Consider the following 12,915-nt stretch of genomic DNA (forward strand, 5'->3'; position numbering starts at 1 on the left):
TTCATCTCAGGGGCATGAGACTCTGTGACTTCTCCTAAATAATCTATCTAAAAACACACAAATAAATCCAGACTTGATTCGGTTGTTCTAAAGGTGTGTAAACAAAAATTTACCATTCAGTCTCCTTGGGGTCAGATTGACCCCACGTTGAAAATGAATGGGAAAAGTGAAAAAAACTTTTTTTTTTCAGTTCGTTTGTCCAAAAAAAGTAGTAAATCCAGTTTAAATCTGAAATAATTTACATTTAAATAAAGGCCTGGTCCTAGAGCATAAACTCAAAGTGGAACGAACTTTCTATCTCTCACACACACGTGCACACACACACACACACTCAAACACACTGCAACAGTGTGACTGCAACAGAGAACATCATTATAGAAATTGGCATATCTGAAAATCTGAAAATTTCCATACATAAATGAAGGACTGGTACTAGAGCACAAATGCAACATGAAACAAACATGTTCACTCACTCACACACACATAGACACACACACACACACACACACCACATACACACCATATACACCACACAGACACCACATACATGCACAACACTACACAAACACACCACATACCATCCCCCCACCCCACCCCAGACACACACACCCTCCACACACACACACACACACACACACACACAGAGAAAGAGAGAGAGAAAGAGGAGAAAAGTGCTAATGAAGGAAAGATGAAAGACCAACAAAAAATTCTATTTTTTGACAAAAATACAAATGTTTAATTTATTTTAGAATGTTTAAATATATTTATTTTAGAATGTTTAAATATATATATATATTTACAAAATATATATAATAAAGTTGTGAGGAGAAGTTGAAGCATCAAGAAAAATTAACTGAAAATGAAATAAGTCCCTATAGGCCTCTGCTGGATATATGTGGTAATTGCACTTTCTTTATTTAACTATAATTTCTAAAGTTTTTCCACTAACCTGCAGATGGCAGTATTCTATTTCTAAAATATAGAGCAATGTCCAAAAACCATTTAGATTTAATTTAGATTATCATTAAAGTGTTTTTTTTCATGAAAAACGAATTTTTCATAAGCCACTTGGTGGCGTAGTCGAGTATTTGTGCAGTAAATAGGTATAAAAGGACCAAATATCCACAAAAACAGAGCATAAATGTAAAGTTGAGAAGTAAACGAAAAAAATGATACATAGTTTGTAATATTAAAAACGTATATTTCTTTATGGAATCACACTTTGGATCTTTGGGGTCTATATGACCCCAAGGAAGACGAACGTAAACCCCACTTAAGGAGAGCTTGAGGGTTTTAATTAAGTTTTCTGTAGTTTTAGACAGCATAAATTAGCAGAACAGCATATTCAGTAGTACATTAACTGTGCAATCTATGCTGCTTACATCCGATTATCACCAATATGGCGACGCAAACCCTCTATAATGTCAGTACTGTACTATGTGTGTTCAATTTACTAAAAATGAATTACCCAAATATAATGTAGTTTACATGTATTTTCATTAAATTAATTATGAAACAAAAAAAATGTACCAAACGCAATTATTATTCCACAATATCTACACTGAACCGTTCAGTTGCATTTCTACTTAATCATGTCAGCGAGTAGGCTAGCTAACTTATTAAAATATATATATTAACATATTACTCACATGATATTATGTCATCCATCGTCCTATAGCTAGTCGGAGAACTTTTATCTTTTCTTATATGTTGTTATCATCCGCCATAGTACGTTCACGACGTCGCCCGCTTTTGCGTCACCGCGGTAACGTGCATTTTTGATGACGACTCCGCTCTTTTCTTTTGAATCAAACGAACCGGTTCAACTGGTCTGAGCTGTTCTTCCACAATTCAGTCGTATTATTCGGTGTAAGTGCTTCTTGCATTAACAGTTCAGACACTCGAATCAGCACGCGACGAGTGGTTCTCAAAAATAATCAACTCCCAACTATTTAATCCGAGAACCACCTCGCTTAAATTTACCTGAGACGAATCCGAATAAACAATTCGCTGAATTCGCTCATTAAACTGATAAATGACGGTCAGATATGCATACGATTTTACTGTGTGACAGTTATATCAACACCAGATTAATCGAAACCATCTATTAGAAAGAATTCAAAAGATCCGATTCGTTTGCCTATACGTCATCCGTAACTCATGAATCAGTACGAGACAAGTGATTCTCAAATGAACAAAACCGAGAACTGCTTCTTTCAAACGTACCTGACTCGAAATAAGTCGAATGAACAATTCACTGACTGATTAAAGTGATAAACGGCTCTGTCAAATATGCTTATTGTGTGACAGCTGTATCAACGCAAATACGAAACAAAGTCATCAGTTCGAACCAATTCAAAAGAACCGATTCGTGTGCCTACAAATCCTCACTGACACAACGAATCAAAATTCTGACATCTACAAACTATAGAACATCTGAAGTCCTTTACCTGTCTAGAAGATCTTATCTCCACAACCAGAAGTATTTCATTTATTTTTTAGTTTTTTTTTTTAAACTTTCCTCAAGTGGAGGTAATGACAAAAAGCATTACAGTGACGTGCTGTAAATTCAAAGACAGCAGTACTGAGGAGCTTGACAGCATATCTGCCCGTGTTATGATCACTTTCATTAAAAACAGATTTATGTTTATTTCCTCGCATCACTCCCTCTATTATCTCATACATTCAGAGGAGGCAGCATTCAAAAATGGGCTGATGATTCAGCACAGCAAAAGCTTTTGTTGTCCATCATAAGAACCACAAGTTCCCTTCCTCTCAACATGAGTATTTATTTCCCACCGTGCAGCGCGATCGATCAACCCAAGAATACCTCCGCTTTTCATTTGCTGTTCAATTCATTTAAATGCCACAAATCATTTTCCTGGCAGGGCGGCCAACATTTTACTTAACTCTTATCAAGGTTTGCATTGTAAAATGGTTAAATCCTTTCTTTTAGACAGTTTTGGAGGTTTCGTTCACGCCAGAGTTTGAATGTATGAATACAAAATATACAAGAGCTGACATCGTAAACTAGAGTCCTGATTTGAAATACAGCAGAAAGACATTATTACCACTCTACACCAGGTGCTTCATGATGCAAAGGACATTTTTAAATGATCAAGCAGCACTTTCAAGGGTTCAATTACGTTCAGTATAATTATTTTGGTAAAAGATTCACCTAATGGAATTATTCGTCAAGTGTAGCCCAGTAATGCTACATTTTCTTCTCTTTTTTTTATAACAATGTTCAACTTGCTGTACAAAGCTAAATGGAACAGGAGGATGTATTTAAAAGTTTTTTTTAAAAAGTATATTTTTTCTATTACATCAATCTTCATTTTTTAAGTTATACATTTCTCATTTTCTTTTAAATAACAAATAGGCTGCATAAATAAATAAACTAAAACTAATAAATAAAAAGTATATATACATATTTTTAAAAATCTAACAAACTACTAAAACTTTACAAGTAAAAACAGACGTCAAAATTTAATTCAAAATATTAACAAAAACAATAATAATGATCACTGATACTAAAATAACATATGTATTATGTAGTATTTCAAAGGCTGTTCTATTTATGTTTTCCAACATCCAGTTTACTGCATTTGATGTCAAGCTGACTTCGTTCTTTCCACATCCTCAAAACAGATTTGACAGATTCCCATCCATCAAACACTCTGTCAGAGTTTTCTAGTGCAGCTAAACTGATAGAGGTTTTCTCGGACTGGAAAACTTCTTTTCTGCAGCCTAATTCAGCTTATCTAACCTGTCCTCCGGTCATTCCTGAACCTTCTGAAGTCTAACCTTCAAAAAATGAATATGCTTGAATTGTAATATAAGGAAGTATTTCTGCAAAAGCATATACCAGACTTTCAGAAATATGCTCTGGTCAAACTCAGACATTCAACTTTTTTAATTATGACTTGATTATGTGTGCAGTGGTGAGAAAATTAATAGGACTCCTAACAGGATGAAGTTAGGAGTTGAATTTAGCCGTAATTGCTCACTAAAAGAGTGAGACTTAAATTAAAGGATTAGTTTATTTACAGAATAAAAAATTCCTGATAATTTACTCACCCTCTTGTCATCCAAGATGTTAATGTCCTTCTTTCTTCAGTCGAAAAGAAAGTAAAGTTTTTAAGGAAAACATTCCAGGATTTTTCTCCATGTAGTGGACTTCAGTGGTGGCCAATGGGTTGAAGGTCCAAATTACAGTTTCAGTGCAGCTTTAATGGGCTCTACATGATCACAGCCAAGGAAGGGTCTTATATAGATATATATATATAGGTCTTATATATATATATATATATTTAACCACAAATGCTCATCTTGCACTAGCTCTGTGATGCGCATCTTCACGCATTACGTAATCACATTAAAAAGGTCATGCATGGTTAGTTATTCATCTGTGAACTTTAGTTCAAAAAGGTAGGGTAGGGTGAAAAAACTCTGTCTCATTTTCTCCTCCAACTTCAAAGTTGTCTGACGTTTGCATGTTCCAGAACTTCCGCCTACGTCATGTGTGACCTTTCCAACAGGACCGTAATGCGTGAGGTCGAGCTAGTGCAAGACAAGCATTTATGGTTAAAAAGTATAAAAAATTGTAATTTGTTTCAGAAAATGACCGACTGTTTAGCTTATTCCTCAGATGGGATTGTGTAGAGACCTTTGCTGCATTGAAACTGCAATTTGGACCTTCAACTCATTGGCCACTATCCACTATATAGGGAAAAATCCTGGAACGTTTTCTTCAAAAACCGACTGAAGAAAGAAAGATATGAACAATTTTTTTTTATTCTGGAAGTGAACTAAACTTCCAAAAGAAAGTTCATTTTTATATTTTTGTAACCATATTTTGACATACATATTTTTGTAATTTCATCAAAAATGATTGAATATTTCAAAATGACATAATCTAACTACAACAAAACATCTCAGAAATAATTAAATTTATACTCTTTAACACTTTTGTTTTCTGTCACTTTCTGTTGAATGATGTCATCAAGGAACTATGGGGAAAATAAACATTTGTTTTTAATTTTGAGGCAGATAATGTACTCACCCCGTTGTCATCCAAGATGTTTGTGCCTTTCTTTCTTCAACCGTAAAGAAATTATGATTCTTGAGGAAAACATTTCAGGAATATTATCCATATAGTGGACTTCAATAGTGCCTGTGAGTTTGAATGTCCAAAATGCAGTTTAAATGCAGCTTCAAAGGGCTCTAAACGACCCCAGCCAGGAATAAGGGTCTTATCTAACGAAACAATTGGCCATTTTCTAAAAAAAATAAACATTAATATACTTTTTAACCTTGAATGCTAATCTTGTCTAGCTCTGCCATGGGCATGTGTACTCTGTGTAATCCGGGTCAATACAGTTAGGGTATGTCAAAAAACTCCCATCTCATTTTCTCCTTCAACTTCAAAATCGTCCTACATCACTGCAGAAGTACCGACCCAGTGTTTACAAAGTGAACATGCAAAGAAGGTCAAACGCTGTTTACAAAAAAAGGTAAATCAGCGATGTTGGATGGTTTTGAAGTTGGAGGAGAAAATGAGATGTGAGTTTTCTGACATACCCTAACTGTATTGACCCGGATTACACAGAGTACGCATGCAAATCACAAAGCTAGACAAGACGAGCATTTGACGTTAAAAAGTATAGACATTTTTAGAAAATGACAGATAGTTTTGCTAGATAAGACCCTTATTTCTCAGCTGGGATCGTTTAGAGCCCTTTGAAGCTGCAAGTCCATTATATGGAGATAATTCCTGAAATGTTTTCCTCAAAAAAAAACAAACAAAAAAAAAAAAAACATAATTTCTTTACAACTGAAGAAAGAAAGGCATGAACATCTTGAAAGGCATGAACTACTCCTTTAAGTTTTAAAATAGGAAAGCTTCTTTTTATTTTATTTCACTAAAATATAATTTAATTTGATTTGATTTTTTTTTTTTTTTAATTATTGTATTCTGTTTAGTTTCTGCTGCGCTTTTTCAAAACCAATAAAAAATAGTTGAATAAATTAACTAAATTAAAATTAAAGGGACTGACGGGATGGAAAGCGAAGTTGAGGACACAGGAAAAACCTATGGATTGGTTTTCAATTAAAACACAAAAATATAGTATAAAATATGAAAACTGATATTGTGGTAAAATCTGATTTTCATCACTATAAAGTGGCTTTAAATATAAGTATATAAATATAAATATAACACAATGTGATAAGAAAATGTACTGCATAGAGACAGAGCGACACGCGTCATAATCTGAAAACCATGCCCTTCGGGAGGGAAAACAATCAAACATTGACTTTGTATTGCAGGAAGCTGCCTCCTTGTCATTTCTGACTTATAACAAAAAAAGAACAATGTCTAAAAGCTGCTATGTGACAAAATGTACAGTAAACAAGCTAAAAACCTAGAATTATGTTTTTATAAGCTGTCGACCCCAAAAACAAGCATTTAAGGACACAAAAGTAAAGTGCAATGTGTCATATTACTCTGGAGGGAAACGTAATCGGTGACAGGAAACATTCATAATTTTTAACCATGTCAAAGGATTATTTCACCATCCTATGTGAATGTGAGAAGAAGATATATTGAGAAGCGAAATTTTATTGGTCTGTGTCAGTGCCCCTTTTCCTTACCTTTCTTCTGCTGGAGAAATGATCCGACTAAATGGCCCAACGTAAAATACCCTGACATCTACAACTATGTGTGTCCTTAAACGTTTGCTTTTTGGGGGGGTTGACAGCTTATAAAAACGTAGTTCTATTTTTTTTTAGCTTGTTTACTGTACACTTTGTCACACAGCAGCTTTTAGACATTGTTCTGTTTTTTTTTTGATATAAGTCAGAAAATGACAAGGAGGCAGCTTCCCACAATATAAAGTCAATGGAGAGGGTTGGATGGGCGTAGCCTAAATGCGCTCTGTCTCTACAGTGCATCCAAAACATGGACAGTTTGTTGTGTGTGTCACCATGTGTTTAATCTGTTAATACTTGAATTATTTAATTTCCAAACAGTGCTAATGTGTTTACATCAGTGTTTAGGCATTTGTTTGAAAGATCTGAAATTAGCTGTGTGCTGCTAGCTGAACCTTCAGCCAAACACACACATACACACAGTATAACAAGCACTGCTCCACTGGCCACACAGCCCACACAAATCAATACTTCTATTAACTTTAGAGGCATAGTAACTTTGGGACCATAATTCATGTGGGGCAGCTGGATAAAAGCTCTCAGCAGTGCAAACTGAATTATGCTAACAGTAATTATGCGCTGCTGTTATGGGTAACGTACACTACCTAGAGGGTCTCTTATGCTCATCAAAGCTGCATTTATTTGATAAAAAATACAGTAAAAAGAGATATATTGTGAAATATTATTACAATTTCAAACCACCATTTTCTATATGAATAAACTTTAAAATGTAATTTATTTCTGTGATCCAAAGCTGAATTTTCAGCATCATTACTCCAGTCTTCAGTGTCACATGATCCTTCAGAAATCATTCTAATATGCTGATTTGCTGTTCAAGAAATTTACTTCTAATGTTACAGATTCTTCAATACACGCTCAAAAAGACAGCATTTATTGAAATATAATAATAATACTAATAAATGTTTCTTTGTTAGTATGTGTAGTCGTGCTATTATTGTGGTCTGTGTTTTGAAATGCAGTGTGAAATGAAAATGATTCACATTTTGCACATTTGCATTTATAATATACCTCTGCATTGATTAAATGCATCTCCTGTGGCTTTCATTTATAACACTCTGATCCAGGGACCCAATTGATTAAAGCAGTACAGAGTGCAAACACACACACACACACACACATGTTTGTTTTTGTGAATTCTGGGGACTTTCCATAGACTTCTATAGATTTTATACTGACTAAACGATGTTGTCTATCCCCTAACCCAACCCTAACCCTAAACCTACCCCTCACAGAAAACATGTTTGCATTGTTACACTTTCAGATAAACGTCATTTACTATTTTTAATCATTTTTTAACATTGTGCGGTCCCCACAATGTCAAAAATTTCAGGTTTTACTATCCTTGTGGGGACATTTGGTCCCCACGATGTAGCAAAAACAAGTACACACACACACACACACACACACACACACACACACACACACACATTTTTAGTTTTAGCAAACTTAGTACCATTTTATTTTTTTTAAAGTTAGTTTTTTTGTTATCTAATATTTATATTTTACTTAAGTTTTATAGTAATTAATAAAACCATTTTTAAGAGTTTCATACACTCTAAAAATGCTGGGTTAAAAACAACCCAACTTGGGTTATTTGGCAACCCAGCATGTGTTGGACAGAACACATGCTGGGTTATTTTGACCCAGCTGGTTGGGTTAAATGTTTTTACCAAACATGCTGGGTTATTTTATTTAAAATTTATTATATTGCTGGCTTAAAATGGACTGGAAATTATAAAAAAAAAAAAAAAAACATACACAGAATTACTAGAGGCAACAGCAATAATCAAAAGATGAACATTTATTATTAAGCAAGAACACATTAACAACATAAAAGACGAATTTATTTTATTTGGGTGATTACGGGATAGTTTACAATATCACATTTAAACTCGTTTAACAAGCATTTTAGACATAAAAATTTAACATTTAAAGATAGCATTTTAATTTTAGTGTATCCAACTGTTCTCTCTAATTGCTTTTTTATTGAAATAGCGCTAATTCTCGTGCCGGTGTTTTGCCAAAATCTGAGCCCGTAAAAGGCTGCTGTTCGCCGGGGTGACTGCGAACTTCAGACCGCAGCCTCGTGTTTCAGTTGTAGCTGACCAATGCCGTGACTGACACCACAACAAACAGTGCTGACATTAGACAACATATTGTAACATAAAATTAAATTAAACTCAGTACTATAACGAATAAAATCACTTTATTTTATGCAATGCAACAGGCGTTTCCATCATGCGAAGTGACCGCTGACTCACATCTCGTTCTTGTAAAATAAAAAACAATTTACAGCACAGTAAAGATGTTATATACGAAATAAAATGCATACAAACCTTTATTTTGCTGAAGAAGTGCAACAAATCGGCAGCCCTAAGAACCGCTCTCTCCTGTGGAGAATTCTAAAAGCCCGCGGTCCAGGGTTGCCAGGTTTTCACAACAAAACCCGCCCAATTACTGCTCAAAACTAGCCCAGTCGCGTTTCGAGGGGATAAAATAAACGTTTTGTCGGGGTTCCTCTGGTAAATTCACATTTTAGGGGCTAAATATGACGTTAATGGGATTGATTCAACCCACGGCAACAATATTAAAGTAGCCCAATTCTGCGGGAATACTGCGGACTTGGCAACACTGCCACGGTCTGACTGTAACTCAACAGCCGGGTTGTTTCGTCAGGCTCAACCCAACGATTGGATAGAAAAAAAATAACCCAGCAACTTAGTTACAGAAAAACGATCCAGCACTTGGGTAAAAAATATTAAGAAAAACCCAATAAAATTACCTGACAAGCTGAACCCAGCATTTGGTTAAAAAAATAAATAAATCACTCAGCGAGAGTGTAATAACATCAATTAATGGTACTAAATGACCAGGCCAAGATGAAATCTGCAGACTTTTTGTATTAGGTTTGTGCTAATTAATCTGTTTAATTCTGTAGAAGGGATTCAACCATGGTTAATTGTGTTAAACAGAAATGACAGCACCACACTTTTAATGGTAACACACACTGTATTTAGAGATTTATCACCTGCTTTTCTCCTTCAGTTAGCAAAAGCTCAAGCACTAGAGCATCTGTGAGGCCGCCAAGATTCATGGATAAAAGTCTGATCACAGAGGGGGAGAAGCGCACAGTAAGAGTGAAACCGAGACCCGTCTATCTCTGTCTAGCAAGCCTACATGAGCGCTCACACGTTCGCATTTACGCTGAAGGAGTCGTGAACCATCTGACCTCTGATGACTCAATGACTCACAGACGGCCCTCGTGATCTCCACCGCACGGCTCCAAACGCTCCGCACCATCTGTTAGCAGCTCGTGAAATACAACACAAATGATTCACTGCAGAGGAAGTCATAATGGAAGGGTTTGTCATGACTATTTATAATAGATGTATTTCGTATCATGTATTTTTTTTTCAGTTCAAGTCATCAGTTTAAATGTGTCTCAGAGCATCTGTACTGTCTGCCCTTACATAAATGCACTGTGGTAATGCCATGATTAATGGTGATGGTATCAGATATTAATTCCATAAATACTTTAAATACCAGAGATTATTCAGTAAATGCCATACAAACAAACAAACAACAAAAAACATTGTATTTCCATGATACACATCCAAATATACATGGAAATACCATGGTAAATGTGTGCTAAATGTCCAAAAATAAAATAAAACAAAATTAAACTAAAATAAATTAAATTAAGTTAAAACAAGGTATTACCACAGTACAGTTCAAGTCCAAAGAAAAAAAAAGAAAGAAAGAAAACACCATGGTAGCACCATGATACACATGGCAAAAAAAAAAAAATAATAATAATAATAAAATTAAAATTAAAATAAATAAAATTAAACAAAAATAAATATAAAACAAGGTATTATCACAGTACAGTTCAAGTCCAAAGAAAGAAAGAAAACACCATGATAGCACCATGGTACACATGGCAAAAAATAAAATAAAAATAAAATAAAAACAAGGTATTATCACAGTACAAGTCCAAAGAAAGAAAGAAAACACCATGGTAGCACCATGATACACATGGCAAAAAATAAAATAAAATAAAATAAAATAAAATAAAATAAAATAAAATAAAATAAAATAAACAAAAATAAAATAAAAACAAGGTATTATCACAGTACAATTCAGGTCCAAAGAAACAAAGAAAGAAAGAAAACACCATGGTAGCACCATGATACACATGCCAAAAATAAAATAAAATAAAAATAAATAAAAACAAGGTATTATCACAGTACAGTTCAAGTCCAAAGAAAGAAAGAAAGAAAAGAAAGAAAACACCATGGTAGCACCATGATACACATGCCAAAAATAAAATAAAATAAAATAATAATAAAAAATAAATAAATAAATAAATGTAGTACCATGGAACAGGTAACATGCAGAAAAAAAAAATAGTAAATGTGCAAAATATATATACATATACATACATATATATACATACAAAATAAATATACATCAAATTAAATAACATTTTACTACAGTAGTATAGTGGATATTCATAAAAACATGAGATTTTCATAATACATGTCCAGAAGACAAAGAAACGAACACCTTAGTACAAACAAACCACCTTAGTACAAAATTACACCACAGTACTCGTGAAATTAAAAAAATTTTTTTTTTAATAAAATACAAACAAAAACAAAGTACTACAATGGCACAAGTACACCTTAATGAAACAACTTTCTAAAATAAAATAATAAAAACACATGCAAGTATAAAAACATGGTAGCAACACAGTTCATGTGGCAAAAAAAGTTAGAATATAAAAAAAACTAAACAAAGAAAACAAAAAAAATTCCATATTACTGATACATGTCCATAATTAAAAAAGGTATATAAAATGGTATTTATTGTCCAAAAAATGATTTTGTCATGGTATATGTCCAAAAATGGTATTACTATTCATTCATAAAAAGATGTCTTCAGATCACTAACTTGAAACAGCAATAGCAAAACCAGTGAACGTTCAGTTTAACAAGTGCCACTAATTACTTTTAAATCTTCTTCCTGAGTGTCAGTTTACTTGATACGCACCTCAAGTCTGCTCAGTCTGGACCGGACGCCCTCCGTCAGTAATTACAGCATCATTTACTGCACTCAAACGCTTTGAAAGGCTTTTAAGGATGTGGTGCTGCGAGACAAACCCACCATCACAGACAAAGGGCTCAAGCAGTGACCTGTCAGTCAATGTCTTTCTCTGGGAGCATTTTACCTGTTTGACAGTCTCTGACAGTCAGACTCCAGAACTGCAAGGAGAAATACTGCTGCAGGAATCCTACAGATGATAGTTGCATTTCATATATTATGATGACGTCTTGTTTATCACATATCCAGGTATAATGTTAAACAATATTATTTTGCTTATATACAAAGTTTAAAATCTTTTTGGCTGTTTTATTAGGTTGGCTTGAGAAAGCCAATCTACTGATCTGCTACTTAAGCTTTTTATTATTCGACAAAAACTCTAAACGCTACTTCTCCTAAAGTTTTCAAAATGAAGATTAATTATCATAAAAATCCCATAGACTTACATTGACATAATATTCAAATGAGCCAAGACTCATCAAGCTCCAATTGTCAAAATTCAAAATTCAAAAAAATCAGTTCAAACTCATTCAAACTTCCATTCTATTTAATATTTCTAATCTATTTATCTATCTAGCCAAGCCTAGCAATTAGAAGTAACATGTAACATGTTAATCACTAGTAACATGTTAATCATGTTAGCAACATGCTAGTAATTACTAAATATGCGAGAAACATGTTGACAACATGCTAGTAACTTGCTAATCATGCTAAAAAAAACAAGCTAGTAACTTGTCAAACATGTTAACAACAAACTAGTAACTTGCTAATCATGCTAGCAACATGGAAGTAACTGGTTAATCATACTAGCAACACAGTAATCATGCTAACAACATGCTAGCAACTTGCTAATTATGCTAGAAACATGGTAACAACTTCTTAATCATGTTAGAAACATGTTAGCTAATCATGCTAGTAAATTGGTAATCATGCTAAAACATTGTAGCTTGCTAATCATGTTAACATCATACTAGCAACTTGTTAATCATGTTATAAACATGCTAACAACTTGCTAATCATGCTAGAAACATGCTATTAACTTGCTAACCATGCTAACAACTTGCTATTAACTTGCTAATC

This window comes from Labeo rohita, chromosome 7 (assembly GCF_022985175.1).
Source record: "Labeo rohita strain BAU-BD-2019 chromosome 7, IGBB_LRoh.1.0, whole genome shotgun sequence".
NCBI lineage: Eukaryota > Metazoa > Chordata > Actinopteri > Cypriniformes > Cyprinidae > Labeo > Labeo rohita.